This window comes from Phoenix dactylifera, chromosome 4 (assembly GCF_051530095.1).
Source record: "Phoenix dactylifera cultivar Ajwa chromosome 4, Ajwa_hap1_PhDact_Kaust_v1.1, whole genome shotgun sequence".
Taxonomy (NCBI): Eukaryota; Viridiplantae; Streptophyta; class Magnoliopsida; order Arecales; family Arecaceae; genus Phoenix; species Phoenix dactylifera.
Genome location: NC_143193.1, coordinates 35811403 through 35837991, shown reverse-complemented (window position 1 = coordinate 35837991; position 26589 = coordinate 35811403). Strand labels below are relative to the sequence as shown.

Sequence of the window (26589 nt, the reverse complement as noted above, 5' to 3'; positions counted from 1 at the left end):
AGTTTCGATGGGCATGTCATGGGTGCGATCATACCAGCACTAATGCACCGGATCCCATCAGAACTCCGCAGTTAAGCGTGCTTGGGCGAGAGTAGTACTAGGATGGGTGACCCCCTGGGAAGTCCTCGTGTTGCACCCCTTTTATTTTTTGCCCGCTTTTTTATTTTTTGATAATATTTATTTTTAATTTTTCGGCATTTGGCTTTTCCTCTTCGGATAATTTTTTTCTCCCGAAAATAAACTGAGTCCGGAGACTCGCGGTGCCATGCCGCATAGCGGAACAGCGCGTTGAATCCTACGCCAGAACGGCCCCGGCAGCGCGAATGCCTCGGGCCGTCGAGATCTGCTGCTTTGTCATAAAAGGGAGTTTCGAAGGGCATGTCATGGGTGCGATCATACCAGCACTAATGCACCGGATCCGATCAGAACTCCGCAGTTAAGCGTGCTTGGGCGAGAGTAGTACTAGGATGTGTGACCCCCTGGGAAGTCCTCGTGTTGCACCCTTTTTATTTTTTGCCCGCTTTTTTATTTTTTGATAATATTTATTTTTAATTTTTCGGCTTTTGGCTTTTCCTCTTCGGATAATTTTTTTTTTCCGAAAATAAACTGAGTCCGGAGACTGGCGGTGCCATGCCGCAGAGCGGAATAGCGCGTTGAATCCTACGCCAGAACGGCCCCGGCAGCGCGAATGTCTCGGGCCGTCGCGGTCTGCTGCTTTGTCATAAAAGGGAGTTTCGAAGGGCATGTCATGGGTGCGATCATACCAGCACTAATGCACCGGATCCCATCATAACTCCGCAGTTAAGCATGCTTGGGCGAGAGAAGTACTAGGATGGGTGACCCCCTGGGAAGTCCTCGTGTTGCACCCTTTTTATTTTTTGCCCGCTTTTTTATTTTTTGATAATATTTATTTTTAATTTTTTGGCTTTTGGCTTTTCCTCTTCGGATAATTTTTTCCCCCCGAAAATAAACTGAGTCCGGAGACTGGCGGTGCCATGCCGCATAGCGGAACAGCGCGTTGAATCATACGCCAGAACGGCCCCGGCAGCGCGAATGTCTCGGGCCGTTGAGGTCTGCTGCTTTGTCTTAAAAGAGAGTTTCGAAGGGCATGTCTTGGGTGCGATCATACCAGCACTAATGCACCGGATCCCATCAGAACTCCGCAGTTAAGCGTGCTTGGGTGAGAGTAGCACTAGGATGGGTGACCCCCGGGAAGTCCTCGTGTTGCACCCTTTTTATTTTTTGCCCGCTTTTTTATTTTTTGATAATATTTATTTTTAATTTTTCGGCTTTTGGCTTTTCCTCTTCGGATAATTTTTTTCCCCCGACAATAAACAGAGTCCGGGGACTGGCGGTGCCATGCCGCATAGCGGGACCAGCGCGTTGAATCATACGCCAGAACGGCCCCGGCAGCATGAATGTCTCGGGCCGTCGAGGTCTGCTGCTTTGTCATAAAAGGGAGTTTCGAAGGGCATGTCATGGGTGCGATCATACCAGCACTAATGCACCGGATCCCATCAGAACTCCGTAGTTAAGCGTGCTTGGGCGAGAGTAGTACTAGGATGGGTGACCCCCTGGGAAGTCCTCGTGTTGCACCCTTTTTATTTTTTGCCCGCTTTTTTATTTTTTGATAATATTTATTTTTAATTTTTCGGCTTTTGGCTTTTCCTCTTCGGATAATTTTTTTTTTCCGAAAATAAACTGAGTCCGGAGACTGGCGGTGCCATGCCGCATAGCGGAACAGCGCGTTGAATCCTACGCCAGAACGGCCCCGGCAGCGCGAATGTCTCGGGCCGTCGCGGTCTGCTGCTTTGTCATAAAAGGGAGTTTCGAAGGGCATGTCATGGGTGCGATCATACCAGCACTAATGCACCGGATCCCATCATAACTCCGCAGTTAAGCGTGCTTGGGCGAGAGAAGTACTAGGATGGGTGACCCCCTGGGAAGTCCTCGTGTTGCACCCTTTTTATTTTTTGCCCGCTTTTTTATTTTTTGATAATATTTATTTTTTATTATTTGGCTTTTGGCTTTTCCTCTTCGGATAATTTTTTTCCCCCGAAAATAAACTGAGTCCGGAGACTGGCGGTGCCATGCCGCATAGCGGAACAGCGCGTTGAATCCTACGCCAGAACGGCCCCGGCAGCGCGAATGTCTCGGGCCGTCGAGGTCTGCTGCTTTGTCATAAAAGGGAGTTTCGAAGGGCATGTCATGGGTGCGATCATACCAGCACTAATGCACCGGATCCCATCAGAACTCCGCAGTTGAGCGTGCTTGGGCGAGAGTAGTACTAGGATTGGTGACCCCGTGGGAAGTCCTCGTGTTGCACCCTTTTTATTTTTTGCCCGCTTTTTTATTTTTTGATAATATTTATTTTTTATTATTTGGCTTTTGGCTTTTCCTCTTCGGATAATTTTTTCCCCCGAAAATAAACTGAGTCCGGAGACTGGCGGTGCCATGCCGCATAGCGGGACCAGCGCGTTGAATCCTACGCCAGAACGGCCCCGGCGGCGCGAATGTCTCGGGCCGTCGAGGTCTGCTGCTTTGTCATAAAAGGGAGTTTCGATGGGCATGTCATGGGTGCGATCATACCAGCACTAATGCACCGGATCCCATCAGAACTCCGCAGTTAAGCGTGCTTGGGCGAGAGTAGTACTAGGATGGGTGACCCCCTGGGAAGTCCTCGTGTTGCACCCCTTTTATTTTTTGCCCGCTTTTTTATTTTTTGATAATATTTATTTTTAATTTTTCGGCTTTTGGCTTTTCCTCTTTGGATAATTTTTTTCCCCCGAAAATAAACTGACTCCGGAGACTCGCGGTGCCATGCCGCATAGCGGAACAGCGCGTTGAATCCTACGCCAGAACGGCCCCGGCAGCGCGAATGCCTCGGGCCGTCGAGATCTGCTGCTTTGTCATAAAAGGGAGATTCGAAGGGCATGTCATGGGTGCGATCATACCAGCACTAATGCACCGGATCCGATCGGAACTCCGCAGTTAAGCGTGCTTGGGCGAGAGTAGTACTAGGATGGGTGACCCCCTGGGAAGTCCTCGTGTTGCACCCTTTTTATCTTTTGCCCGCTTTTTTATTTTTTGATAATATTTATTTTTAATTTTTCGGCTTTTGGCTTTTCCTCTTCGGATAATTTTTTTTTTCCGAAAATAAACTGAGTCCGAAGACTGGCGGTGCCATGCCGCAGAGCGGAATAGCGCGTTGAATCCTACGCCAGAACGGCCCCGGCAGCGCGAATGTCTCGGGCCGTCGCGGTCTGCTGCTTTGTCATAAAAGGGAGTTTCGAAGGGCATGTCATGGGTGCGATCATACCAGCACTAATGCACCGGATCCCATCATAACTCCGCAGTTAAGCGTGCTTGGGCGAGAGAAGTACTAGGATGGGTGACCCCCTGGGAAGTCCTCGTGTTGCACCCTTTTTATTTTTTGCCCGCTTTTTTATTTTTTGATAATATTTATTTTTAATTTTTTGGCTTTTGGCTTTTCCTCTTCGGATAATTTTTCCCCCCCGAAAATAAACTGAGTCCGGAGACTGGCGGTGCCATGCCGCATAGCGGAACAGCGCGTTGAATCATACGCCAGAACGGCCCCGGCAGCGCGAATGTCTCGGGCCGTCGAGGTCTGCTGCTTTGTCTTAAAAGGGAGTTTCGAAGGGCATGTCTTGGGTGCGATCATACCAGCACTAATGCACCGGATCCCATCAGAACTCCGCAGTTAAGCGTGCTTGGGTGAGAGTAGCACTAGGATGGGTGACCCCCTGGGAAGTCCTCGTGTTGCACCCTTTTTATTTTTTGCCCGCTTTTTTATTTTTTGATAATATTTATTTTTAATTTTTCGGCTTTTGGCTTTTCCTCTTCGGATAATTTTTTTCCCCCGACAATAAACAGAGTCCGGGGACTGGCGGTGCCATGCCGCATAGCGGGACCAGCGCGTTGAATCATACGCCAGAACGGCCCCGGCAGCGTGAATGTCTCGGGCCGTCGAGGTCTGCTGCTTTGTCATAAAAGGGAGTTTCGAAGGGCATGTCATGGGTGCGATCATACCAGCACTAATGCACCGGATCCCATCAGAACTCCGTAGTTAAGCGTGCTTGAGCGAGAGTAGTACTAGGATGGGTGACCCCCTGGGAAGTCCTCGTGTTGCACCCTTTTTATTTTTTGCCCGCTTTTTTATTTTTTGATAATATTTATTTTTAATTTTTCAGCTTTTGGCTTTTCCTCTTCGGATAATTTTTTTTTTCCGAAAATAAACTGAGTCCGGAGACTGGCGGTGCCATGCCGCATAGCGGAACAGCGCGTTGAATCCTACGCCAGAACGGCCCCGGCAGCGCGAATGTCTCGGGCCGTCGCAGTCTGCTGCTTTGCCATAAAAGGGAGTTTCGAAGGGCATGTCATGGGTGCGATCATACCAGCACTAATGCACCGGATCCCATCATAACTCCGCAGTTAAGCGTGCTTGGGCGAGAGAAGTACTAGGATGGGTGACCCCCTGGGAAGTCCTCGTGTTGCACCCTTTTTATTTTTTTCTCCACTTTTTTATTTTTTGATAATATTTATTTTTAATTTTTCGGCTTTTGGCTTTTCCTCTTCGGATAATTTTTTTTCCTCGAAAATAAACTGAGTCCGGAGACTGGCGGTGCCATGCCGCATAGCGGGACCAGCGCGTTGAATCCTACGCCAGAACGGCCCCGGCGGCGCGAATATCTCGGGCCGTCGAGGTCTGCTGCTTTGTCATAAAAGGGAGTTTCGATGGGCATGTCATGGGTGCGATCATACCAGCACTAATGCACCGGATCCCATCAGAACTCCGCAGTTAAGCGTGCTTGGGCGAGAGTAGTACTAGGATGGGTGACCCCCTGGGAAGTCCTCGTCTTGCACCCCTTTTTATTTTTTGCCCACTTTTTTATTTTTTGATAATATTTATTTTTAATTTTTCGGCTTTTGGCTTTTCCTCTTCGGATAATTTTTTTCCCCCGAAAATAAACTGAGTCCGGAGACTCGCGGTGCCATGCCGCATAGCGGAACAGCGCGTTGAATCCTACGCCAGAACGGCCCCGGCAGCGCGAATATCTCGGGCCGTCGAGGTCTGCTGCTTTGTCATAAAAGGGAGTTTCGAAGGGCATGTCATGGGTGCGATCATACCAGCACTAATGCACCGGATCCCATCAAAACTCCGCAGTTAAGCGTGCTTGGGCGAGAGTAGTACTAGGATGGGTGACCCCCTGGGATGTCCTCGTGTTGCACCCTTTTTATTTTTTTCTCCACTTTTTTATTTTTTGATAATATTTATTTTTAATTTTTCGGCTTTTGGCTTTTCCTCTTCGGATAATTTTTTTCCCCCGAAAATAAACTGAGTCCGGAGACTGGCGGTGCCATGCCGCATAGCGGGACCAGCGCGTTGAATCCTACGCCAGAACGGCCCCGGCGGCGCGAATGTCTCGGGCCGTCGAGGTCTGCTGCTTTGTCATAAAAGGGAGTTTCGATGGGCATGTCATGGGTGCGATCATACCAGCACTAATGCACCGGATCCCATCAGAACTCCGCAGTTAAGCGTGCTTGGGCGAGAGTAGTACTAGGATGGGTGACCTCCTGGGAAGTCCTCGTGTTGCACCCCTTTTATTTTTTGCCCGCTTTTTTATTTTTTGATAATATTTTTTTTTAATTTTTCGGCTTTTGGCTTTTCCTCTTCGGATAATTTTTTTCCCCCGAAAATAAACTGAGTCCGGAGACTCGCGGTGCCATGCCGCATAGCGGAACAGCGCGTTGAATCCTACGCCAGAACGGCCCCGGCAGCGCGAATGCCTCGGGCCGTCGAGATCTGCTGCTTTGTCATAAAAGGGAGTTTCGAAGGGCATGTCATGGGTGCGATCATACCAGCACTAATGCACCGGATCCGATCAGAACTCCGCAGTTAAGCGTGCTTGGGCGAGAGTAGTACTAGGATGGGTGACCCCCTGGGAAGTCCTCGTGTTGCACCCTTTTTATTTTTTGCCCGCTTTTTTATTTTTTGATAATATTTATTTTTAATTTTTCGGCTTTTGGCTTTTCCTCTTCGGATAATTTTTTTTTCTCGAAAATAAACTGAGTCCGGAGACTGGCAGTGCCATGCTGCATAGCGGAACAGCGCGTTGAATCCTACGCCAGAACGGCCCCGGCAGCGCGAATGTCTCGGGCCGTCGCGGTCTGCTGCTTTGTCATAAAAGGGAGTTTCGAAGGGCATGTCATGGGTGCGATCATACCAGCACTAATGCACCGGATCCCATCATAACTCCGCAGTTAAGCGTGCTTGGGCGAGAGTAGTACTAGGATGGGTGACCCCCTGGGAAGTCCTCGTGTTGCACCCCTTTTATTTTTTGCCCGCTTTTTTATTTTTTGATAATATTTATTTTTAATTTTTCGGCTTTTGGCTTTTCCTCTTCGGATAATTTTTTTCCCCCGAAAATAAACTGAGTCCGGAGACTCGCGGTGCCATGCCGCATAGCGGAACAGCGCGTTGAATCCTACGCCAGAACGGCCCCGGCAGCGCGAATGCCTCGGGCCGTCGAGATCTGCTGCTTTGTCATAAAAGGGAGTTTCGAAGGGCATGTCATGGGTGCGATCATACCAGCACTAATGCACCGGATCCGATCAGAACTCCGCAGTTAAGCGTGCCTGGGCGAGAGTAGTACTAGGATGGGTGACCCCCTGGGAAGTCCTCGTGTTGCACCCTTTTTATTTTTTGCCCGCTTTTTTATTTTTTGATAATATTTATTTTTAATTTTTCGGCTTTTGGCTTTTCCTCTTCGGATAATTTTTTTTTCTCGAAAAAAAACTGAGTCCGGAGACTGGCGGTGCCATGCTGCATAGCGGAACAGCGCGTTGAATCCTACGCCAGAACGGCCCCGGCAGCGCGAATGTCTCGGGCCGTCGCGGTCTGCTGCTTTGTCATAAAAGGGAGTTTCGAAGGGCATGTCATGGGTGCGATCATACCAGCACTAATGCACCGGATCCCATCATAACTCCGCAGTTAAGCGTGCTTGGGCGAGAGAAGTAATAGGATGGGTGACCCCCTAGGAAGTCCTCGTGTTGCACCCTTTTTATTTTTTGCCCGCTTTTTTATTTTTTGATAATATTTATTTTTAATTTTTTGGCTTTTGGCTTTTCCTCTTCGGATAATTTTTTTTCCCCGACAATAAACTGAGTCCGGAGACTAGCGGTGCCATGCCGCATAGCGGGACCAGCGCGTTGAATCCTACGCCAGAACGGCCCCGGCAGCGTGAATGTCTCGGGCCGTCGAGGTCTGCTGCTTTGTCATAAAAGGGAGTTTTGAAGGGCATATCATGGGTGCGATCATACCAGCACTAATGCACCGGATCCCATCAGAACTCCGCAGTTAAGCGTGCTTGGGCGAGAGTAGTACTAGGATGGGTGACCCTTTGGGAAGTCCTCGTGTTGCACCCCTTTTATTTTTTGCCCGCTTTTTTATTTTTTGATAACATTTATTTTTAATTTTTTGGCTTTTGGCTTTTCCTCTTCGGATAATTTTTTTCCCCCGAAAATAAACTGAGTCCGGAGACTCGCGGTGCCATGCCGCATAGCGGAACAGCGCGTTGAATCCTACGCCAGAACGGCCCCGGCAGCGCGAATGTCTCGGGCCGTCGAGGTCTGCTGCTTTGTCATAAAAGGGTGTTTCGATGGGCATGTCATGGGTGCGATCATACCAGCCCTAATGCACCGGATCCCATCAGAACTCCGCAGTTAAGCGTGCTTGGGCGAGAGTAGTACTAGGATGGGTGACCCCCTGGGAAGTCCTCGTCTTGCACCCCTTTTTATTTTTTGCCCACTTTTTTATTTTTTGATAATATTTATTTTTAATTTTTCGGCTTTTGGCTTTTCCTCTTCGGATAATTTTTTTCCCCCGAAAATAAACTGAGTCCGGAGACTCGCGGTGCCATGCCGCATAGCGGAACAGCGCGTTGAATCCTACGCCAGAACGGCCCCGGCAGCGCGAATATCTCGGGCCGTCGAGGTCTGCTGCTTTGTCATAAAAGGGAGTTTCGAAGGGCATGTCATGGGTGCGATCATACCAGCACTAATGCACCGGATCCCATCAAAACTCCGCAGTTAAGCGTGCTTGGGCGAGAGTAGTACTAGGATGGGTGACCCCCTGGGAAGTCCTCGTGTTGCACCCTTTTTATTTTTTTCTCCACTTTTTTATTTTTTGATAATATTTATTTTTAATTTTTCGGCTTTTGGCTTTTCCTCTTCGGATAATTTTTTTCCCCCGAAAATAAACTGAGTCCGGAGACTGGCGGTGCCATGCCGCATAGCGGGACCAGCGCGTTGAATCCTACGCCAGAACGGTCCCGGCGGCGCGAATGTCTCGGGCCGTCGAGGTCTGCTGCTTTGTCATAAAAGGGAGTTTCGATGGGCATGTCATGGGTGCGATCATACCAGCACTAATGCACCGGATCCCATCAGAACTCCGCAGTTAAGCGTGCTTGGGCGAGAGTAGTACTAGGACGGGTGACCCCCTGGGAAGTCCTCGTGTTGCACCCCTTTTATTTTTTGCCCGCTTTTTTATTTTTTGATAATATTTATTTTTAATTTTTCGGCTTTTGGCTTTTCCTCTTCGGATAATTTTTTTCCCCCGAAAATAAACTGAGTCCGGAGACTCGCGGTGCCATGCCGCATAGCGGAACAGCGCGTTGAATCCTACGCCAGAACGGCCCCGGCAGCGCGAATGCCTCGGGCCGTCGAGATCTGCTGCTTTGTCATAAAAGGGAGTTTCGAAGGGCATGTCATGGGTGCGATCATACCAGCACTAATGCACCGGATCCGATCAGAACTCCGCAGTTAAGCGTGCTTGGGCGAGAGTAGTACTAGGATGGGTGACCCCCTGGAAAGTCCTCGTGTTGCACCCTTTTTATTTTTTGCCCGCTTTTTTATTTTTTGATAATATTTATTTTTAATTTTTCGGCTTTTGGCTTTTCCTCTTCGGATAATTTTTTTTTCTCGAAAATAAACTGAGTCCGGAGACTGGCGGTGCCATGCTGCATAGCGGAACAGCGCGTTGAATCCTACGCCAGAACGGCCCCGGCAGCGCGAATGTCTCGGGCCGTCGCGGTCTGCTGCTTTGTCATAAAAGGGAGTTTCGAAGGGCATGTCATGGGTGCGATCATACCGGCACTAATGCACCGGATCCCATCATAACTCCGCAGTTAAGCGTGCTTGGGCGAGAGAAGTACTAGGATGGGTGACCCCCTAGGAAGTCCTCGTGTTGCACCCTTTTTATTTTTTGCCCGCTTTTTTATTTTTTGATAATATTTATTTTTAATTTTTTGGCTTTTGGCTTTTCCTCTTCCGATAATTTTTTCCCCCCGAAAATAAACTGAGTCCGGAGACTGGCGGTGCCATGCCGCATAGCGGAACAGCGCGTTGAATCATACGCCAGAACGGCCCCGGTAGCGCGAATGTCTCGGGCCGTCGAGGTCTGCTGCTTTGTCTTAAAAGGGAGTTTCGAAGGGCATGTCTTGGGTGCGATCATACCAGCACTAATGCACCGGATCCCATCAGAACTCCGCAGTTAAGCGTGCACCGGATCCCATCAGAACTCCGCAGTTAAGCGTGCTTGGGCGAGAGTAGTACTAGGATGGGTGACCCCCTGGGAAGTCCTCGTGTTGCACCCTTTTTATTTTTTGCCCGCTTTTTTATTTTTTGATAATATTTATTTTTAATTTTTCGGGTTTTGGCTTTTCCTCTTCGGATAATTTTTTTCCCCCGACAATAAACTGAGTCCGGAGACTGGCGGTGCCATGCCGCATAGCGGGACCAGCGCGTTGAATCCTACGCCAGAACGGCCCCGGCAGCGTGAATGTCTCGGGCCGTCGAGGTCTGCTGCTTTGTCATAAAAGGGAGTTTCGAAGGGCATGTCCTGGGTGCGATCATACCAGCACTAATGCACCGGATCCCATCAGAACTCCGTAGTTAAGCGTGCTTGGGCGAGAGTAGTACTAGGATGGGTGACCCCCTGGGAAGTCCTCGTGTTGCACCCTTTTTATTTTTTGCCCGCTTTTTTATTTTTTGATAATATTTATTTTTAATTTTTCGGCTTTTGGCTTTTCCTCTTCGGATAATTTTTTTTTTCTGAAAATAAACTGAGTCCGGAGACTGGCGGTGCCATGCCGCATAGCGGAACAGCGCGTTGAATCCTACGCCAGAACGGCCCCGGCAGCGCGAATGTCTCGGGCCGTCGCGGTCTGCTGCTTTGTCATAAAAGGGAGTTTCGAAGGGCATGTCATGGGTGCGATCATACCAGCACTAATGCACCGGATCCCATCATAACTCCGCAGTTAAGCGTGCTTGGGCGAGAGAAGTACTAGGATGGGTGACCCCCTGGGAAGTCCTCGTGTTGCACCCTTTTTATTTTTTGCCCGCTTTTTTATTTTTTGATAATATTTATTTTTAATTATTTGGCTTTTGGCTTTTCCTCTTCGGATAATTTTTTCCCCCCGAAAATAAACTGAGTCCGGAGGCTGGCGGTGCCATGCCGCATAGCGGAACAGCGCGTTGAATCCTACGCCAGAACGGCCCCGGCAGCGCGAATGTCTCGGGCCGTCGAGGTCTGCTGCTTTGTCATAAAAGGGAGTTTCGAAGGGCATGTCATGGGTGCGATCATACCAGCACTAATGCACCGGATTCCATCAGAACTCCGCAGTTAAGCGTGCTTGGGCGAGAGTAGTACTAGGATGGGTGACCCCTTGGGAAGTCCTCGTGTTGCACCCCTTTTATTTTTTGCCCGCTTTTTTATTTTTTGATAACATTTATTTTTTATTTTTCGGCTTTTGGCTTTTCCTCTTCGGATAATTTTTTTCCCCCGAAAATAAACTGAGTCCGGAGACTGGCGGTGCCATGCCGCATAGCGGAACAGCGTGTTGAATCCTACGCCAGAACGGCCCCGGCAGCGCGAATGTCTCGGGCCGTCGAGGTCTGCTGCTTTGTCATAAAAGGGAGTTTCGAAGGGCATGTCTTGGGTGCGATCATACCAGCACTAATGCACCGGATCCCATCAGAACTCCGCAGTTAAGCGTGCTTGGGCGAGAGTAGTACTAGGATGGGTGACCCCCTGGGAAGTCCTCGTGTTGCACCTTTTTTATTTTTTTCTCCACTTTTTTATTTTTTGATAATATTTATTTTTAATTTTTCGGCTTTTGGCTTTTCCTCTTCGGATAATTTTTTTCCCCCGAAAATAAACTGAGTCCGGAGACTGGCGGTGCCATGCCGCATAGCGGGACCAGCGCGTTGAATCCTACGCCAGAACGGCCCCGGCGGCGCGAATGTCTCGGGCCGTCGAGGTCTGCTGCTTTGTCATAAAAGGGAGTTTCGATGGGCATGTCATGGGTGCGATCATACCAGCACTAATGCACCGGATCCCATCAGAACTCCGCAGTTAAGCGTGCTTGGGCGAGAGTAGTACTAGGATGGGTGACCCCCTGGGAAGTCCTCGTGTTGCACCCCTTTTATTTTTTGCCCGCTTTTTTATTTTTTGATAATATTTATTTTTAATTTTTCGGCTTTTGGCTTTTCCTCTTCGGATAATTTTTTTTCCCCGACAATAAACTGAGTCCGGAGACTGGCGGTGCCATGCCGCATAGCGGGACCAGCGCGTTGAATCCTACGCCAGAACGGCCCCGGCAGCGCGAATGTCTCGTGTTAGATGTATGCCCTAGAAGCCAATTTGGCTGACACATTGTTGATTCTAGGGACATAATTTTGTACTTGACTATTTATTATTGAATAAATAAAAGGCATCTTTTCATTCATATTGTTTATGTGTCTATGAATCGTCCAAGGAATTAATAAGATGATGATACATATTCTCAAGAGTTGAGAATTTGAGCCATGTATCATTGGTGATTAATTTCTAAATGCTCCTGATCAATGGATCATCACGAGGACGGTGATCGATTCGATCAGTGCACAGATCACTTTTCTTCTGGATGGACGAGACTTGAGTCCACAGTGTAGGGACACTGAAGTGATAGTGCAGGTACTTGTTAGAGAACAAGGGTACCCCGGTGAGATAGAGAGCTTGGATCGGATCCTGCTTCGTGTGGATACCTGTAGAGGCCGGACGTTTGAACGGCTTCAAGCGAACCCTCTTCCAAAACCACGAATTCAGATTTGCGGTGATCATCTACCCGCGCAAGGTGAAGATTTGATCTTCCTAATAGTTTTAAAAGTTTTAATTCTTACCTAATTACGAAAGGTCTAGAAACAACGTTCATGCGATGAACGTCGAACCCGTGCATGCCGATTCCGCTGCCATCTGATTTTTGTTTTGAAATATCAGCGGCATGGGCGGGTTCCCAACAGTGGTATCAGAGCCTAGGCTTCGTAGATTAAGGTAAGAATTAAATATCTAAAGGCATATTAGATCTGAAAATTGAATGATCATGCATGCTGAAAAATTCTGCATGCAGATTTTTCAAGGGTGCTGTTTTTTGCATGCTGATTTTTATGTGATAAAAAGATGATTCTAAATGCATTGTTAATGGGATTACAAAGTTTAGAATCATGATTAGCATGATCAGCGACCTATGTCATGATACAATCAGTTAGTTTTCAGATCTGAAAATTATAATTGTTGCATACGGTGATGATCATAGGATTCAACCCCTTTTGGTATCAAATGTAATGACCTGCGATGTGATCTGCGATGTCATGTAATTTTTCAGATGCTTGCATGCATCTTATTTGATGTTTTGAGAGGCCTGCGTGCCTCCTAAAAGGAGATGTAATTTATTTTTATTTTTATTTTACATCTGGTTGTATTTCTGTGATGTGATGTACGTCAACGATCAAGTCAAAGATGATGCATGAGATGAACAGGGGTCTAAGCGGTTGATGGCGATTGGATCAAGAGTTGGTCAAGGATCGAATCAAGGAGGCTTGGAACCAATTCAAGAGTTGAAAACCACTTGATCGATTGATGTGCATGTGCTTGTAATACGACCTAATTAGAATCCATGATCATCACCTATTTAAAGTTTAACTTTATTTGATGCTGCGATTATAACTGTCTGTGATGTACCGTTTGCATGTGATGTGAATGCGAGTCGGGTAGATAGGTTTACATGTGATGTAGCGAACCCAATTGAGACCTAAATCAAAACCTCCTCAATCAAGTCGAGAGTGAACCGACATGAGCAAGTCATATTAGATTAATTAATCTAATTGGTGTCTAGGAAAGCATGAAAGGTGGTTACTTAATTAGGACCTTACTCTCTGAGTAAGGGGAGCCTCCCACCTGCTTACCTGGCCAATTGTTCGATTACCTCTTATGAAGGGCTCAAGTTGCAAACACTAAGACCTGATTAACCAATATTAAGTCAATAGGTCTTCCACTGTAGTAGAGTTGCTAAGGCCTTTCTGATGTTGATTTGTCTCGGCTGGACACAGTGGTCAAGTTGCATCGGGGGGCTGGACCTCTCTATAGACATGAGATGTTGTAGGATAAAGGTGGGGTTGGGCACCAATAACTGTTAGGTGAGGACCCAATGACGACTTTATTCCTACGGTTATACGGTGGGTCTGACTTAACTAAGAAATGGGACCAATAACTGTTAGGTGAGGTTTTCATGGCTTAGAGACCAAGTTACACTGCAACATGCTTGAGAAGCATTGTACAAGAGTTGTACATTCATCAATCTATGTGTCACCAATAACTGTTAGGTGAGGTGGCATGTAAATTGGTGGGACCGCAGTACCCACTAGAAACCCTAGTCGTGTGGGATTTCCGTTTCCCTACCAGGGGAGTGTGAGGGATTCGAAAAAATAGTGGGAGTTACATTTGTTCTAAAAGACCTTAGAACAGATTAGGATCAAGTACAAAAGTCTAACTAGAATCTTTACTCTCTGCAGATACAATGTCGGCTTCAAACCCTTTGACCCGTATTCTTGAGACCAACCGACTGACTGGAACCAATTACAAAGACTGGCTTAGAAATCTCAAAATAGTTTTGGACTGTGAGAAGATAGGCTACATACTCGATTTAGATATCCCCACACTACCAGCACGTCCTACTGATGTTCAGCGTGAGTTGCATAAAAAGTGGTTGGATGATGACATTAGAATAAAATGCTATATGATGACATCCATGTCTAATGAACTCCCATGTCAGCATGAAAATATAAAGACTGCTAGGGACATACTGGCACACCTGCAAGAGTTGTATGGTGAGCAGAGTCGCACAGCTCGTTTTGAAGTATCCAAGAGGCTTTTCAAAGCGAAGATGCGCGAAGGGCAGTCTGTCCATGATCACGGTCTGACCATGATCAAGGACCTAGAGGAGCTTGAGAAGCTCGGTATGGACATGCACAAGGAATTGCAAGTGGATTTGATCCTACAGTCACTTCCTGATTCATTTGGTCAGTTTATAGTAAACTACCACATGAATAAGATTGAATGCACTAAGACTGAACTAATCAACATGTTGGTAACTGCTGAGGGAGCCTTGAAAGGTTCAAGGGGCAATGTCCTTACTGCTGAGTTGACTTCTGGTTCCAAGAGAAAGTCTACTTGGAAGAAAAAGAAGCCTGCTAAGAAGCAGAAGAAAGACAAGAAGCCAAAGAAGGAAGTTCAAAAGAAAAAGGCTAACGACAAAGGAAAATGTTTCCACTGCAATGTCGAAGGCCACTGGAAGAGAAACTGTCCTTCATACCTCGAGAGCCTGAAGAACAAGAAAGGTGACACACCTTCAGAAGGTATAGACTTGCTCATAATTGAAACTAATCTAACGGTTTCTTCTACTTCTAGTTGGGTTATAGATTCTGGTTCTAGTGCTCATTTGTGCACTACCATGCAGGGTCTAAAGGAAAGTAGAAGGCTGGCGGAAGGTGCGGTAACCCTTCGGGTTGGCAACGGGGCAAAAGTTGCTGCTGTGGCTGTGGGCACCTACCATCTGCGACTACCGTCTGGATTTAGTTTAATACTTAGAGACTGCTATTATGTACCTGTTGCTAGTAGAAATTTGATTTCTGTTTCATGTCTAGCACAGGAAGGTCATGTTTTTACATTTGACAAAGACTGTTGTTATATTTATTTAAGAAATAAAATAGTCGCACGTGGTTTCATGATTGACAGTCTCTATCATTTACATATGGATGTATCTGTGAATGTTACCGAGCAAGATGTGAGTGCCAAAGGATCCAAAAGATCCAGAGATGAGATAAACCAAAGATATTTGTGGCACCTCAGGCTTGGCCATATTGGAGAGGACAGAATGAACAAAATGGATAAAGATGGGCTTTTAGGCTCATTGACTTCCGAGTCATATCCAGTTTGCGAGTCCTGTCTTCAAGGAAAAATGGCAAGACTGCCCTTTGTAGGACATGGGGAGAGGACCACTGAATTACTTGCCCTAGTACATACAGATGTATGTGGCCCATTCGATGTGCTAGCCAGGGGACGTTATTCTTACTTCATTACCTTTACCGATGATTACTCACGGTATGGGTATGTGTATCTTTTGAGACACAAGTCTGAGTCTTTTGAAAAGTTCAAAGAGTTCAAGAATGAAGTAGAAAAACAAACTGGAAAACCTCTTAAGGCTCTTCGATCAGATCGAGGAGGAGAATACCTTAGTAGGGAATTCCGGGACTATCTCAAAGAAAACGGCATAGTCTCACAATGGACACCTCCGGGTACACCTCAACTCAACGGGGTGTCAGAGAGGAGGAATCGGACCCTATTGGATATGGTCAGGTCCATGATGAGCTTCACTGATTTACCTATGTTCCTTTGGGGAGATGCCTTACTCACAGCGATTTATTTATTGAATAGAGTTCCCTCTAAATCCGTTCCTACCACACCGTATGAGATATGGCATGGTAAGAAACCAAGTCTGGGTCATCTCAAGATTTGGGGATGTCCGGCCCACGTCAAGCGACTACAGGCGGACAAGTTAGAGGCTAGGACCATAAGTGCTCGTTTTATAGAATATCCTAAAGAGTCATTAGGATACAATTTTTACGTCTCAGAGGATCACAATGTGTTTGTGAGCCGTCATGCCATCTTCTTGGAAAATCAGTTTATCCTTGATAGAGGTAGTGGGAGGAAAATTGAGCTTCAAGAGAAAGTCTCTGAAAAGCAACGAGTCATGGATCCTATTGAACCCATTCATACAGAGCCAGTACACGATGTCCCTCGACCACCTCGTAGATCTAGTAGGGTCTCCCATCCTCCCGATAGATACTTAGGTATACTAGAAGAGGATACCGAGGAAATGTTCCTAGTGGGAGATAGGGATCACATACAGGATCCCAAAACCTACAACGAGGCGATATCTGATATCGATTCCGAGAAATGGCTGGAAGCTATGAAGTCAGAGTTAGACTCCATGCATTCCAACCAAGTCTGGACCTTAGTAGACCCACCAGAAGGTATTGTACCTATTGGATGCAAATGGATCTACAAAAGGAAGATAGGTTCGGATGGAGAGGTAGAGACCTATAAGGCAAGGCTTGTGGCGAAAGGGTATAGTCAGCGCGAAGGCATTGACTATCAGGAGACCTTTTCACCTGTAGCCATGCTAAAATCCATCCGAACATTGCTTGCCATTGCAGCATTTCATGATTATGAAATCTGGCAGATGGATGTGAAAACTGCTTTCCTGAATGGATATTTTGATGAAGATATCTATATGGAACAGCCTTTGGGTTTCACTTCCAGTGATGGAGATCACAAGGTCTGCAAGCTGCAAAGGTCCATCTATGGACTAAAGCAAGCATCTCGGAGTTGGAACACTCATTTCGATGACGCAATCAAAACGTTTGATTTCATCAAAAACGAAGAGGAACCGTGTGTTTACAAAAAGGTTAGTGGGAGTGCTGTCGTTTTTCTCGTACTGTACGTAGATGACATTCTCCTGATTGGGAATGATATTCCCATGCTAACCTCGGTCAAGGTCTGGTTGTCAAAAGAATTCTCCATGAAAGACCTTGGGGAAGCATCCTATATTTTGGAAATAAAGGTCTATAGAGATAGATCTAAAAGAATGCTTGGCCTTTCATAGAAGATGTACATAGAGGAGGAGCTGAAGAGATTCAACACATGAGCAAGATTCCCTATGCATCGGCAATGGGAAGCCTCATGTATGCCATGCTGTGTACATAACCTGATATAGCTCTTGCTGTGAGTGTCACAAGCAGATATCAGTCGGATCCAGGCAAGAAGCACTGGATAGCTGTGAAAGAACAGTCTTAAGTACTTGAGAAGAACTAAGGACATGTTCTTGGTCTTTGGGAGAAGATCAGAGTTGAAGGTAGAAGGATGCACACATATTGATGATAGAAAGTCTACATCAGAATATGTGCAATTGTGGTTCAGTAAATTGGAAGAGTTCCAAACAACCGATCATTATAGATTCTACCTTAGAAGCTGAATGTTAAGCCGTATCCAAGGGTGCAATGGAAACCTTCTGATTAAAAGTTAATTGCAGAGTTAGGTGTAATGTCATTAGATGCCATAACACTTTACTGCGATAACATTGGCACCATAGCACTAGCTATGGAGCCATGGTCTCATCAGAAGTCCAAGCACATAGAGCGGCACTTCCATCTCATACGCGACTATGTTGAGAAGAAATGCAGAGAGTAGACTCCGCGGATAACGTGGCAGACCCGTTCACTAAGCAGCTGAGTCAGCAAAAGACTGAAGCCCACCTTGAGAAGATGGGCCTAAGATACATGACCAATTGGCTTTAGTGCAAGTGGGAGATTGTTAGATGTATGCCCTAGAAGCCAATTTGGCTGACACATTGTTGATTCTAGGGACATAATTTTGTACTTGACTATTTATTATTGAATAAATAAAAGGCATCTTTTCATTCATATTGTTTATGTGTCTATGAATCGTCCAAGGAATTAATAAGATGATGATACATATTCTCAAGAGTTGAGAATTTGAGCCATGTATCATTGGTGATTAATTTCTAAATGCTCCTGATCAATGGATCATCACGAGGACGGTGATCGATTCGATCAGTGCACAGATCACTTTTCTTCTGGATGGACGAGACTTGAGTCCACAGTGTAGGGACACTGAAGTGATAGTGCAGGTGCTTGTTAGAGAACAAGGGTACTGAGCGTGACCAAGACAAGAAGTCACTTGGATGTCTATCCACTCGTCAGTGACTTGCTTGATGTTGCAGTAGTGTGACTGGTCCTTTGACCTGCGGTGCTTCGGCTACTCACAGTGAGGTTATTGTAGTTTGACTGCACACATACATGGTCTCTAGCCATATGGGTCCATGCAGTGTAGATTGGCTGCAGTAAGTTCACTGTAGGAGTAGGGTATGCACCTATAAGGAATCTATCGACCTTGATAGAAGAGGAGTGATCCTATGTGATTTGTTAGACTGAGTTCTAAGACCTTGGCCAGGGCAGTAATATAAAGTGGAAAAAGAGTTTTCCATTAGCGAACTCAAGTCGAATAAATCTTGACATATGACAGACGATGGGGTTTGACGAGTTGTCCATGACCTCCGTCCTGTAGGGATCCACGATAGTAGGACTGTATCGCACGTTAACTGCACCTAGAGGTTCATCTTTCTATTCTACTGGGTAGCCACTACATGCTGCTAGGTGTCACTGGTGGATGGTGGGACTCATAGGGATTATCTTGATGATCGATAAACCCTAATGAGTTGAGTTGGAATCGTTCCAACCCATTGAAAGGAGTTTTCAATGATATTGAGATAGAGATCACAATATATCTCACTACCAGTCAGAGTAGAACCTATGGGGTCACACACACTAGAAGTATTGACCGATCCGATGGTTGAAATCGTGATTAGGAATCACAAGTAATCAATTTGATTGATAAGAAGTTGAAGAAGGAAAGGGAATTAATTAATTGGACTTGAAACAAGAATCCTACTTTGGGTAGGATTCCTAGAGTCCTAATTGGATTAGGACTGGGAATCCTAGTTGGAGTAGGACTGGGATTCCTACTTGGAATAGGATTCCTACAATCCTAATGAGATTAGGAACTTTGAATTAAAATTGGATTCCTACTTGGAGTAGGATTCCTAGAAATCCTAATTGGATTAGGACTTCAAATTCAAATAAAGTCCTAATTGGATTAGGACTAAAATTAAACAAATCCTAATTGGATTAGGATTCCTTAAGTCTAAATTAATTATTAATCTAATGAATCAACATGACTCCTAATTGGATTAGGATTGAAGAGTTCAATTAAGTCATGATTCATTCAAGTCCTAATTGGATTAGGACTAGCGTAGATTGAACCCAAATTTGGCTAATCCTAATTAGATTAGGATTAAACCATGAGAGAGGCACCTAATCCTTTTTGGAAGAGGATTGGGTTAACCAAGTAAGAGGGGCATCAGCCCCTCTTCACTTAGTTGGTGCGACATGAAGAGAGAAAGGGGGCCGGCGCCCCCTCTTGGAAAGTAGTCAAGGGCTCCTAACTTGTAGGTGCCCTTCATCCTTATTAAAGGAGGACTAGGGCCGGCGCCCTAGATGGACCTTTCTCCTCTTCATCACGTGGCCACCCCCTCTCCATCTCTCCTTGGTTCAGCCGCCATCAGCAAAGGGAAAAGAAGAGGAGGCGTCTCCCTCCTCTTGGTCTTCTTCCTTGGCTCCAACGCATGGAAAAAGAAGAAGGCTGCAGGGGCTTTTGATCTTCTTCCCATCTTCATCCTTCTTCTTCCTCCTCTCAAGCACAATCAAGGGTTGATTGAAAGAGAGGAGATCAGCCATCAAAAGCTATCTCTGCAAGGGAGCTAGCACCCCGGTGAGATAGAGAGCTTGGATCGGATCCTGCTTCGTGTGGATACCTGTAGAGGCCGGACGTTTGAACGGCTTCAAGCGAACCCTCTTCCAAAACCACGAATTCAGATTTGCGGTGATCATCTACCCGCGCAAGGTGAAGATTTGATCTTCCTAATAGTTTTAAAAGTTTTAATTCTTACCTAATTACGAAAGGTCTAGAAACAACGTTCATGCGATGAACGTCGAACCCGTGCATGCCGATTCCGCTGCCATCTGATTTTTGTTTTGAAATATCAGCGGCATGGGCGGGTTCCCAACATCTCGGGCCGTCGAGGTCTGCTGCTTTGTCATAAAAGGGAGTTTCGAAGGGCATATCATGGGTGCGATCATACCAGCACTAATGCACCGGATCCCATCAGAACTCCACAGTTTAGCGTGCATGGGCGAGAGTAGTACTAGGATGGGTGACCCCCTGGGAAGTCCTCGTGTTGCACCCCTTTTATTTTTTGCCCGCTTTTTTATTTTTTGATAACATTTATTTTTAATTTTTTGGCATTTGGCTTTTCCTCTTCGGATAATTTTTTTCCCCCGAAAATAAACTGAGTCCGGAGACTCGCGGCGCCATGCCGCATAGCGGAACAGCGCGTTAAATCCTACGCCAGAACGGCCCCGGCAGCGCGAATGTCTCGGGCCGTCGAGGTCTGCTGCTTTGTCATAAAAGGGTGTTTCGATGGGCATGTCATCGGTGCGATCATACCAGCACTAATGCACCGGATCCCATCAGAACTCCGCAGTTAAGCGTGCTTGGGCGAGAGTAGTACTAGGATGGGTGACCCCCTGGGAAGTCCTCGTGTTGCACCCTTTTATTTTTTGCCCGCTTTTTTATTTTTTGATAATATTTATTTTTAATTTTTCGGCTTTTGGCTTTTCCTCTTCGGATAATTTTTTTCCCCCGAAAATAAACTGAGTTCGGAGACTCGCGGTGCCATGCCGCATAGCGGAACAGCGCGTTGAATCCTACGCCAGAACGGCCCCGGCAGCGCGAATGTCTCGGGCCGTCGAGGTCTGCTGCTTTGTCATAAAAGGGAGTTTCGAAGGGCATGTCATGGGTGCGATCATACCAGCACTAATGCACCGGATCCCATCAAAACTCCGCAGTTAAGCGTGCTTGGGCGAGAGTAGTACTAGGATGGGTGACCCCCTGGGAAGTCCTCGTGTTGCACCCTTTTTATTTTTTTCTCCACTTTTTTATTTTTTGACAATATTTATTTTTAATTTTTCGGCTTTTGGCTTTTCCTCTTCGGATAATTTTTTTCCCCCGAAAATAAACTGAGTCCGGAGACTGGCGGTGCCATGCCGCATAGCGGGACCAACGCGTTGAATCCTACGCCAGAACGGCCCCGGCGGCGCGAATGTCTCGGGCCTTCGAGGTCTGCTGCTTTGTCATAAAAGGGAGTTTCGATGGGCATGTCATGAGTGCGATCATACCAGCACTAATGCACCGGATCCCATCAGAACTCCGCAGTTAAGCGTGCTTGGGCGAGAGTAGTACTAGGATGGGTGACCCCCTGGGAAGTCCTCGTGTTGCACCCCTTTTATTTTTTGCCCGCTTTTTTATTTTTTGATAATATTTATTTTTAATTTTTCGGCTTTTGGCTTTTCCTCTTCGGATAATTTTTTTCCCCCGAAAATAAACTGAGTCCGGAGACTCGCGGTGCCATGCCGCATAGCGGAACAGCGCGTTGAATCCTACGCCAGAACGGCCCCGGCAGCGCGAATGCCTCGGGCCGTCGAGATCTGCTGCTTTGTCATAAAAGGGAGTTTCGAAGGGCATGTCGTGGGTGTGATCATACCAGCACTAATGCACCGGATCCGATCAGAACTCCGCAGTTAAGCGTGCTTGGGCGAGAGTAGTACTAGGATGGGTGACCCCCTGGGAAGTCCTCGTGTTGCACCCTTTTTATTTTTTGCCCGCTTTTTTATTTTTTGATAATATTTATTTTTAATTTTTTGGCTTTTGGCTTTTCCTCTTCGGATAATTTTTCCCCCCCGAAAATAAACTGAGTCCGGAGACTGGCGGTGCCATGCCGCATAGCGGGACCAGCGCGTTGAATCCTACGCCAGAACGGCCCCGGCGGCGCGAATGTCTCGGGCCGTCGAGGTCTGCTGCTTTGTCATAAAAGGGAGTTTCGATGGGCATGTCATGGGTGCGATCATACCAGCACTAATGCACCGGATCCCATCAGAACTCCGCAGTTAAGCGTGCTTGGGCGAGAGTAGTACTAGGATGGGTGACCCCCTGGGAAGTCCTCGTGTTGCACCCTTTTTATTTTTTTCTCCACTTTTTTATTTTTTGACAATATTTATTTTTAATTTTTCGGCTTTTGGCTTTTCCTCTTCGGATAATTTTTTTCCCCCGAAAATAAACTGAGTCCGGAGACTGGCGGTGCCATGCCGCATAGCGGGACCAGCGCGTTGAATCCTGCGCCAGAACGGCCCCGGCGGCGCGAATGTCTCGGGCCGTCGAGGTCTGCTGCTTTGTCATAAAAGGGAGTTTCGATGGGCATGTCATGGGTGCGATCATACCAGCACTAATGCACCGGATCCCATCAGAACTCCGCAGTTAAGCGTGCTTGGGCGAGAGTAGTACTAGGATGGGTGACCCCCTGGGAAGTCCTCGTGTTGCACCCCTTTTATTTTTTGCCCGCTTTTTTATTTTTTGATAATATTTATTTTTAATTTTTTGGCTTTTGGCTTTTCCTCTTCGGATAATTTTTTTCTCCCGAAAATAAACTGAGTCCGGAGACTCGCGGTGCCATGCCGCATAGCGGAACAGCGCGTTGAATCCTACGCCAGAACGGCCCCGGCAGCGCGAATGCCTCGGGCCGTCGAGATCTGCTGCTTTGTCATAAAAGGGAGTTTCGAAGGGCATGTCATGGGTGCGATCATACCAGCACTAATGCACCGGATCCGATCAGAACTCCGCAGTTAAGCGTGCTTGGGCGAGAGTAGTACTAGGATGTGTGACCCCCTGGGAAGTCCTCGTGTTGCACCCTTTTTATTTTTTGCCCGCTTTTTTATTTTTTGATAATATTTATTTTTAATTTTTCGGCTTTTGGCTTTTCCTCTTCGGATAATTTTTTTTTTCCGAAAATAAACTGAGTCCGGAGACTGGCGGTGCCATGCCGCAGAGCGGAATAGCGCGTTGAATCCTACGCCAGAACGGCCCCGGCAGCGCGAATGTCTCGGGCCGTCGCGGTCTGCTGCTTTGTCATAAAAGGGAGTTTCGAAGGGCATGTCATGGGTGCGATCATTCCAGCACTAATGCACCGGATCCCATCATAACTCCGCAGTTAAGCATGCTTGGGCGAGAGGAGTACTAGGATGGGTGACCCCCTGGGAAGTCCTCGTGTTGCACCCTTTTTATTTTTTGCCCGCTTTTTTATTTTTTGATAATATTTATTTTTAATTTTTTGGCTTTTGGCTTTTCCTCTTCGGATAATTTTTTCCTCCCGAAAATAAACTGAGTCCGGAGACTGGCGGTGCCATGCCGCATAGCGGAACAGCGCGTTGAATCCTACGCCAGAACGGCCCCGGCAGCGTGAATGTCTCGGGCCGTCGAGGTCTGCTGCTTTGTCATAAAAGGGAGTTTCGAAGGGCATGTCATGGGTGCGATCATACCAGCACTAATGCACCGGATCCCATCAGAACTCCGTAGTTAAGCGTGCTTGGGCGAGAGTAGTACTAGGATGGGTGACCCCCTGAAAAGTCCTCGTGTTGCACCCTTTTTATTTTTTGCCCGTTTTTTTATTTTTTGATAATATTTATTTTTAATTTTTCGGCTTTTGGCTTTTCCTCTTCCGATAATTTTTTTTTTTCCGAAAATAAACTGAGTCCGGAGACTGGCGGTGCCATGCCGCATAGCGGAACAGCGCGTTGAATCCTACGCCAGAACGGCCCCGGCAGCGCGAATGTCTCGGGCCGTCGCGGTCTGCTGCTTTGTCATAAAAGGGAGTTTCGAAGGGCATGTCATGGGTGTGATCATTCCAGCACTAATGCACCGGATCCCATCATAACTCCGCAGTTAAGCGTGCTTGGGCGAGAGGAGTACTAGGATGGGTGACCCCCTGGGAAGTCCTCGTGTTGCACCCTTTTTATTTTTTGCCCGCTTTTTTATTTTTTGATAATATTTATTTTTAATTTTTTGGCTTTTGGCTTTTCCTCTTCGGATAATTTTTCCCCCCCGAAAATAAACTGAGTCCGGAGACTGGCGGTGCCATGCCGCATAGCGGGACCAGCGCGTTGAATCCTACGCCAGAACGGCCCCGGCAGCGTGAATGTCTCGGGCCGTCGAGGTCTGCTGCTTTGTCATAAAAGGGAGTTTCGAAGGGCATGTCATGGGTGCGATCATACCAGCACTAATGCACCGGATCCCATCAGAACTCCGTAGTTAAGCGTGCTTGGGCGAGAGGTGTACTAGGATGGGTGACCCCCTGGGAAGTCCTCGTGTTGCACCCTTTTTATTTTTTGCCCGCTTTTTTATTTTTTGATAATATTTATTTTTAATTTTTCGGCTTTTGGCTTTTCCTCTTCGGATAATTTTTTTTTTCCGAAAATAAACTGAGTCCGGAGACTGGCGGTGCCATGCCGCATAGCGGAACAGCGCGTTGAATCCTACGCCAGAACGGCCCCGGCAGCGCGAATGTCTCGGGCCGTCGCGGTCTGCTGCTTTGTCATAAAAGGGAGTTTCGAAGGGCATGTCATGGGTGCGATCATTCCAGCACTAATGCACCGGATCCCATCATAACTCCGCAGTTAAGCGTGCTTGGGCGAGAGGAGTACTAGGATGGGTGACCCCCTGGGAAGTCCTCGTGTTGCACCCTTTTTATTTTTTGCCCGCTTTTTTATTTTTTGATAATATTTATTTTTAATTTTTTGGCTTTTGGCTTTTCCTCTTCGGATAATTTTTTCCTCCCGAAAATAAACTGAGTCCGGAGACTGGCGGGGCCATGCCGCATAGCGGAACAGCGCGTTGAATCCTACGCCAGAACGGCCCCGGCAGCGCGAATGTCTCGGGCCGTCGAGGTCTGCTGCTTTGTCATAAAAGGGAGTTTCGAAGGGCATGTCATGGGTGCGATCATACCAGCACTAATGCACCGGATCCCATCAGAACTCCGCAGTTAAGCGTGCTTGGGCGAGAGTAGTACTAGGATGGGTGACCCCCTGGGAAGTCCTCGTGTTGCACCCCTTTTATTTTTTGCCCGCTTTTTTATTTTTTGATAACATTTATTTTTTATTTTTCGGCTTTTGGCTTTTCCTCTTCGGATAATTTTTTTCCCCCGAAAATAAACTGAGTCCGGAGACTGGCGGTGCCATGCCGCATAGCGGAACGGCGTGTTGAATCCTACGCCAGAACGGCCCCGGCAGCGCGAATGTCTCGGGCCATCGAGGTCTGCTGCTTTGTCATAAAAGGGAGTTTCGAAGGGCATGTCTTGGGTGCGATCATACCAGCACTAATGCACCAGATCCCATCAGAACTCCGCAGTTAAGCGTGCTTGGGCGAGAGTAGTACTAGGATGGGTGACCCCCTCGGAAGTCCTCGTGTTGCACCCTTTTTATTTTTTTCTCCACTTTTTTATTTTTTGATAATATTTATTTTTAATTTTTCGGCTTTTGGCTTTTCCTCTTCGGATAATTTTTTTCCCCCGAAAATAAACTGAGTCCGGAGACTGGCGGTGCCATGCCGCATAGCGGGACCAGCGCGTTGAATCCTACGCCAGAACGGCCCCGGCGGCACGAATGTCTCGGGCCGTCGAGGTCTGCTGCTTTGTCATAAAAGGGAGTTTCGATGGGCATGTCATGGGTGCGATCATACCAGCACTAATGCACCGGATCCCATCAAAACTCCGCAGTTAAGCGTGCTTGGGCGAGAGTAGTACTAGGATGGGTGACCCCCTGGGAAGTCCTCGTGTTGCACCCCTTTTATTTTTCGCCCGCTTTTTTATTTTTTGATAATATTTATTTTTAATTTGTCGGCTTTTGGCTTTTCCTCTTCGGATAATTTTTTTCCCCCGAAAATAAACTGAGTCCGGAGACTCGCGGTGCCATGCCGCATAGCGGAACAGCGCGTTGAATCCTACGCCAGAACGGCCCCGGCAGCGCGAATGCCTCGGGCCGTCGAGGTCTGCTGCTTTGTCATAAAAGGGAGTTTCGAAGGGCATGTCATGGGTGCGATCATACCAGCACTAATGCACCGGATCCGATCAGAACTCCGCAGTTAAGCGTGCTTGGGCGAGAGTAGTACTAGGATGGGTGACCCCCTGGGAAGTCCTCGTGTTGCACCATTTTTATTTTTTGCCCGCTTTTTTATTTTTTGATAATATTTATTTTTAATTTTTCGGCTTTTGGCTTTTCCTCTTCGGATAATTTTTTTTCCCCGAAAATAAACTGAGTCCGGAGACACGCGGTGCCATGCCGCATAGCGGAACAGCGCGTTGAATCCTACGCCAGAACGGCCCCGGCAGCGCGAATGTCTCGGGCCGTCGAGGTCTGCTGCTTTGTCATAAAAGGGAGTTTCGAAGGGCATGTCATGGGTGCGATCAAACCAGCACTAATGCACCGGATCCCATCAAAACTCCGCAGTTAAGCGTGCTTGGGCGAGAGTAGTACTAGGATGGGTGACCCCCTGGGAAGTCCTCGTGTTGCACCCTTTTTATTTTTTTCTCCACTTTTTTATTTTTTGACAATATTTATTTTTAATTTTTCGGCTTTTGGCTTTTCCTCTTCGGATAATTTTTTTCCCCCGAA

The 26589-nt window shown here is 47.0% G+C and overlaps 46 non-coding genes and 4 pseudogenes across 46 annotated transcripts; all 50 read left to right on the top strand.

Moving 5' to 3' along the window:
- The first annotated feature begins 20 nt into the window (after window positions 1–20).
- LOC149758923 (5S ribosomal RNA) lies at window positions 21–139 on the top strand. Its single transcript, XR_016409097.1, has one exon. It is a non-coding gene; the product is annotated as a 5S ribosomal RNA (ribosomal RNA).
- A 246-nt stretch (window positions 140–385) lies between these two features.
- LOC149758922 (5S ribosomal RNA) lies at window positions 386–504 on the top strand. The gene has a single exon (XR_016408150.1). It is a non-coding gene; the product is annotated as a 5S ribosomal RNA (ribosomal RNA).
- Window positions 505–750: 246 nt separating this feature from the next.
- LOC149758921 (5S ribosomal RNA) lies at window positions 751–869 on the top strand. The gene has a single exon (XR_016408430.1). It is a non-coding gene; the product is annotated as a 5S ribosomal RNA (ribosomal RNA).
- A 246-nt stretch (window positions 870–1115) lies between these two features.
- On the top strand, window positions 1116–1233 carry LOC149758920 (5S ribosomal RNA). Its single transcript, XR_016407963.1, has one exon. It is a non-coding gene; the product is annotated as a 5S ribosomal RNA (ribosomal RNA).
- A 247-nt stretch (window positions 1234–1480) lies between these two features.
- Window positions 1481–1599, top strand: LOC149758919 (5S ribosomal RNA). The gene has a single exon (XR_016412624.1). It is a non-coding gene; the product is annotated as a 5S ribosomal RNA (ribosomal RNA).
- Window positions 1600–1845: 246 nt separating this feature from the next.
- On the top strand, window positions 1846–1964 carry LOC149758918 (5S ribosomal RNA). The gene has a single exon (XR_016406595.1). It is a non-coding gene; the product is annotated as a 5S ribosomal RNA (ribosomal RNA).
- A 246-nt stretch (window positions 1965–2210) lies between these two features.
- Window positions 2211–2329, top strand: LOC149758917 (5S ribosomal RNA). The gene has a single exon (XR_016408137.1). It is a non-coding gene; the product is annotated as a 5S ribosomal RNA (ribosomal RNA).
- A 246-nt stretch (window positions 2330–2575) lies between these two features.
- Window positions 2576–2694, top strand: LOC149758916 (5S ribosomal RNA). The gene has a single exon (XR_016409096.1). It is a non-coding gene; the product is annotated as a 5S ribosomal RNA (ribosomal RNA).
- A 246-nt stretch (window positions 2695–2940) lies between these two features.
- LOC149758915 (5S ribosomal RNA) lies at window positions 2941–3059 on the top strand. Its single transcript, XR_016405406.1, has one exon. It is a non-coding gene; the product is annotated as a 5S ribosomal RNA (ribosomal RNA).
- Window positions 3060–3305: 246 nt separating this feature from the next.
- LOC149758914 (5S ribosomal RNA) lies at window positions 3306–3424 on the top strand. The gene has a single exon (XR_016406594.1). It is a non-coding gene; the product is annotated as a 5S ribosomal RNA (ribosomal RNA).
- Window positions 3425–3670: 246 nt separating this feature from the next.
- LOC149758913 (5S ribosomal RNA) lies at window positions 3671–3789 on the top strand. Its single transcript, XR_016407018.1, has one exon. It is a non-coding gene; the product is annotated as a 5S ribosomal RNA (ribosomal RNA).
- A 247-nt stretch (window positions 3790–4036) lies between these two features.
- LOC149758912 (5S ribosomal RNA) lies at window positions 4037–4155 on the top strand. The gene has a single exon (XR_016403836.1). It is a non-coding gene; the product is annotated as a 5S ribosomal RNA (ribosomal RNA).
- Window positions 4156–4401: 246 nt separating this feature from the next.
- LOC149758911 (5S ribosomal RNA) lies at window positions 4402–4520 on the top strand. The gene has a single exon (XR_016406593.1). It is a non-coding gene; the product is annotated as a 5S ribosomal RNA (ribosomal RNA).
- Window positions 4521–4768: 248 nt separating this feature from the next.
- On the top strand, window positions 4769–4887 carry LOC149758910 (5S ribosomal RNA). The gene has a single exon (XR_016402048.1). It is a non-coding gene; the product is annotated as a 5S ribosomal RNA (ribosomal RNA).
- Window positions 4888–5134: 247 nt separating this feature from the next.
- LOC149758909 (5S ribosomal RNA) lies at window positions 5135–5253 on the top strand. Its single transcript, XR_016407999.1, has one exon. It is a non-coding gene; the product is annotated as a 5S ribosomal RNA (ribosomal RNA).
- Window positions 5254–5501: 248 nt separating this feature from the next.
- On the top strand, window positions 5502–5620 carry LOC149758908 (5S ribosomal RNA). Its single transcript, XR_016410289.1, has one exon. It is a non-coding gene; the product is annotated as a 5S ribosomal RNA (ribosomal RNA).
- Window positions 5621–5866: 246 nt separating this feature from the next.
- Window positions 5867–5985, top strand: LOC149758907 (5S ribosomal RNA). The gene has a single exon (XR_016404246.1). It is a non-coding gene; the product is annotated as a 5S ribosomal RNA (ribosomal RNA).
- A 246-nt stretch (window positions 5986–6231) lies between these two features.
- Window positions 6232–6350, top strand: LOC149758906 (5S ribosomal RNA). The gene has a single exon (XR_016405886.1). It is a non-coding gene; the product is annotated as a 5S ribosomal RNA (ribosomal RNA).
- A 246-nt stretch (window positions 6351–6596) lies between these two features.
- LOC149758905 (5S ribosomal RNA) lies at window positions 6597–6715 on the top strand. Its single transcript, XR_016404563.1, has one exon. It is a non-coding gene; the product is annotated as a 5S ribosomal RNA (ribosomal RNA).
- A 246-nt stretch (window positions 6716–6961) lies between these two features.
- Window positions 6962–7080, top strand: LOC149758904 (5S ribosomal RNA; annotated as a pseudogene).
- A 247-nt stretch (window positions 7081–7327) lies between these two features.
- On the top strand, window positions 7328–7446 carry LOC149758903 (5S ribosomal RNA). The gene has a single exon (XR_016400479.1). It is a non-coding gene; the product is annotated as a 5S ribosomal RNA (ribosomal RNA).
- A 246-nt stretch (window positions 7447–7692) lies between these two features.
- On the top strand, window positions 7693–7811 carry LOC149758902 (5S ribosomal RNA). The gene has a single exon (XR_016405571.1). It is a non-coding gene; the product is annotated as a 5S ribosomal RNA (ribosomal RNA).
- Window positions 7812–8058: 247 nt separating this feature from the next.
- LOC149758901 (5S ribosomal RNA) lies at window positions 8059–8177 on the top strand. Its single transcript, XR_016404840.1, has one exon. It is a non-coding gene; the product is annotated as a 5S ribosomal RNA (ribosomal RNA).
- A 248-nt stretch (window positions 8178–8425) lies between these two features.
- Window positions 8426–8544, top strand: LOC149758900 (5S ribosomal RNA). The gene has a single exon (XR_016401569.1). It is a non-coding gene; the product is annotated as a 5S ribosomal RNA (ribosomal RNA).
- A 246-nt stretch (window positions 8545–8790) lies between these two features.
- On the top strand, window positions 8791–8909 carry LOC149758899 (5S ribosomal RNA). Its single transcript, XR_016407541.1, has one exon. It is a non-coding gene; the product is annotated as a 5S ribosomal RNA (ribosomal RNA).
- A 246-nt stretch (window positions 8910–9155) lies between these two features.
- On the top strand, window positions 9156–9274 carry LOC149758898 (5S ribosomal RNA). The gene has a single exon (XR_016408212.1). It is a non-coding gene; the product is annotated as a 5S ribosomal RNA (ribosomal RNA).
- A 246-nt stretch (window positions 9275–9520) lies between these two features.
- On the top strand, window positions 9521–9674 carry LOC149758897 (5S ribosomal RNA; annotated as a pseudogene).
- Window positions 9675–9921: 247 nt separating this feature from the next.
- LOC149758896 (5S ribosomal RNA) lies at window positions 9922–10040 on the top strand. Its single transcript, XR_016412623.1, has one exon. It is a non-coding gene; the product is annotated as a 5S ribosomal RNA (ribosomal RNA).
- Window positions 10041–10286: 246 nt separating this feature from the next.
- LOC149758895 (5S ribosomal RNA) lies at window positions 10287–10405 on the top strand. The gene has a single exon (XR_016406592.1). It is a non-coding gene; the product is annotated as a 5S ribosomal RNA (ribosomal RNA).
- Window positions 10406–10651: 246 nt separating this feature from the next.
- LOC149758894 (5S ribosomal RNA) lies at window positions 10652–10770 on the top strand. Its single transcript, XR_016402588.1, has one exon. It is a non-coding gene; the product is annotated as a 5S ribosomal RNA (ribosomal RNA).
- Window positions 10771–11016: 246 nt separating this feature from the next.
- LOC149758893 (5S ribosomal RNA) lies at window positions 11017–11135 on the top strand. The gene has a single exon (XR_016400929.1). It is a non-coding gene; the product is annotated as a 5S ribosomal RNA (ribosomal RNA).
- Window positions 11136–11383: 248 nt separating this feature from the next.
- Window positions 11384–11502, top strand: LOC149758892 (5S ribosomal RNA). Its single transcript, XR_016409095.1, has one exon. It is a non-coding gene; the product is annotated as a 5S ribosomal RNA (ribosomal RNA).
- Window positions 11503–20160: 8658 nt separating this feature from the next.
- LOC149758891 (5S ribosomal RNA) lies at window positions 20161–20279 on the top strand. Its single transcript, XR_016407885.1, has one exon. It is a non-coding gene; the product is annotated as a 5S ribosomal RNA (ribosomal RNA).
- A 246-nt stretch (window positions 20280–20525) lies between these two features.
- On the top strand, window positions 20526–20644 carry LOC149758890 (5S ribosomal RNA). The gene has a single exon (XR_016403029.1). It is a non-coding gene; the product is annotated as a 5S ribosomal RNA (ribosomal RNA).
- A 245-nt stretch (window positions 20645–20889) lies between these two features.
- LOC149758889 (5S ribosomal RNA) lies at window positions 20890–21008 on the top strand. Its single transcript, XR_016404839.1, has one exon. It is a non-coding gene; the product is annotated as a 5S ribosomal RNA (ribosomal RNA).
- A 248-nt stretch (window positions 21009–21256) lies between these two features.
- On the top strand, window positions 21257–21375 carry LOC149758888 (5S ribosomal RNA). Its single transcript, XR_016401762.1, has one exon. It is a non-coding gene; the product is annotated as a 5S ribosomal RNA (ribosomal RNA).
- Window positions 21376–21621: 246 nt separating this feature from the next.
- LOC149758887 (5S ribosomal RNA) lies at window positions 21622–21740 on the top strand. Its single transcript, XR_016405182.1, has one exon. It is a non-coding gene; the product is annotated as a 5S ribosomal RNA (ribosomal RNA).
- A 247-nt stretch (window positions 21741–21987) lies between these two features.
- LOC149758886 (5S ribosomal RNA) lies at window positions 21988–22106 on the top strand. Its single transcript, XR_016411922.1, has one exon. It is a non-coding gene; the product is annotated as a 5S ribosomal RNA (ribosomal RNA).
- A 248-nt stretch (window positions 22107–22354) lies between these two features.
- LOC149758885 (5S ribosomal RNA) lies at window positions 22355–22473 on the top strand. Its single transcript, XR_016409094.1, has one exon. It is a non-coding gene; the product is annotated as a 5S ribosomal RNA (ribosomal RNA).
- Window positions 22474–22719: 246 nt separating this feature from the next.
- On the top strand, window positions 22720–22838 carry LOC149758884 (5S ribosomal RNA). Its single transcript, XR_016408149.1, has one exon. It is a non-coding gene; the product is annotated as a 5S ribosomal RNA (ribosomal RNA).
- Window positions 22839–23084: 246 nt separating this feature from the next.
- Window positions 23085–23203, top strand: LOC149758883 (5S ribosomal RNA; annotated as a pseudogene).
- A 246-nt stretch (window positions 23204–23449) lies between these two features.
- On the top strand, window positions 23450–23568 carry LOC149758882 (5S ribosomal RNA). Its single transcript, XR_016403889.1, has one exon. It is a non-coding gene; the product is annotated as a 5S ribosomal RNA (ribosomal RNA).
- A 247-nt stretch (window positions 23569–23815) lies between these two features.
- LOC149758881 (5S ribosomal RNA) lies at window positions 23816–23934 on the top strand (annotated as a pseudogene).
- A 247-nt stretch (window positions 23935–24181) lies between these two features.
- LOC149758880 (5S ribosomal RNA) lies at window positions 24182–24300 on the top strand. The gene has a single exon (XR_016403831.1). It is a non-coding gene; the product is annotated as a 5S ribosomal RNA (ribosomal RNA).
- A 246-nt stretch (window positions 24301–24546) lies between these two features.
- Window positions 24547–24665, top strand: LOC149758879 (5S ribosomal RNA). The gene has a single exon (XR_016408758.1). It is a non-coding gene; the product is annotated as a 5S ribosomal RNA (ribosomal RNA).
- A 246-nt stretch (window positions 24666–24911) lies between these two features.
- Window positions 24912–25030, top strand: LOC149758878 (5S ribosomal RNA). The gene has a single exon (XR_016409093.1). It is a non-coding gene; the product is annotated as a 5S ribosomal RNA (ribosomal RNA).
- Window positions 25031–25276: 246 nt separating this feature from the next.
- On the top strand, window positions 25277–25395 carry LOC149758877 (5S ribosomal RNA). Its single transcript, XR_016406257.1, has one exon. It is a non-coding gene; the product is annotated as a 5S ribosomal RNA (ribosomal RNA).
- Window positions 25396–25643: 248 nt separating this feature from the next.
- LOC149758876 (5S ribosomal RNA) lies at window positions 25644–25762 on the top strand. The gene has a single exon (XR_016404662.1). It is a non-coding gene; the product is annotated as a 5S ribosomal RNA (ribosomal RNA).
- Window positions 25763–26008: 246 nt separating this feature from the next.
- On the top strand, window positions 26009–26127 carry LOC149758875 (5S ribosomal RNA). Its single transcript, XR_016406874.1, has one exon. It is a non-coding gene; the product is annotated as a 5S ribosomal RNA (ribosomal RNA).
- A 246-nt stretch (window positions 26128–26373) lies between these two features.
- LOC149758874 (5S ribosomal RNA) lies at window positions 26374–26492 on the top strand. Its single transcript, XR_016407184.1, has one exon. It is a non-coding gene; the product is annotated as a 5S ribosomal RNA (ribosomal RNA).
- The last annotated feature ends 97 nt before the right edge of the window (window positions 26493–26589 follow it).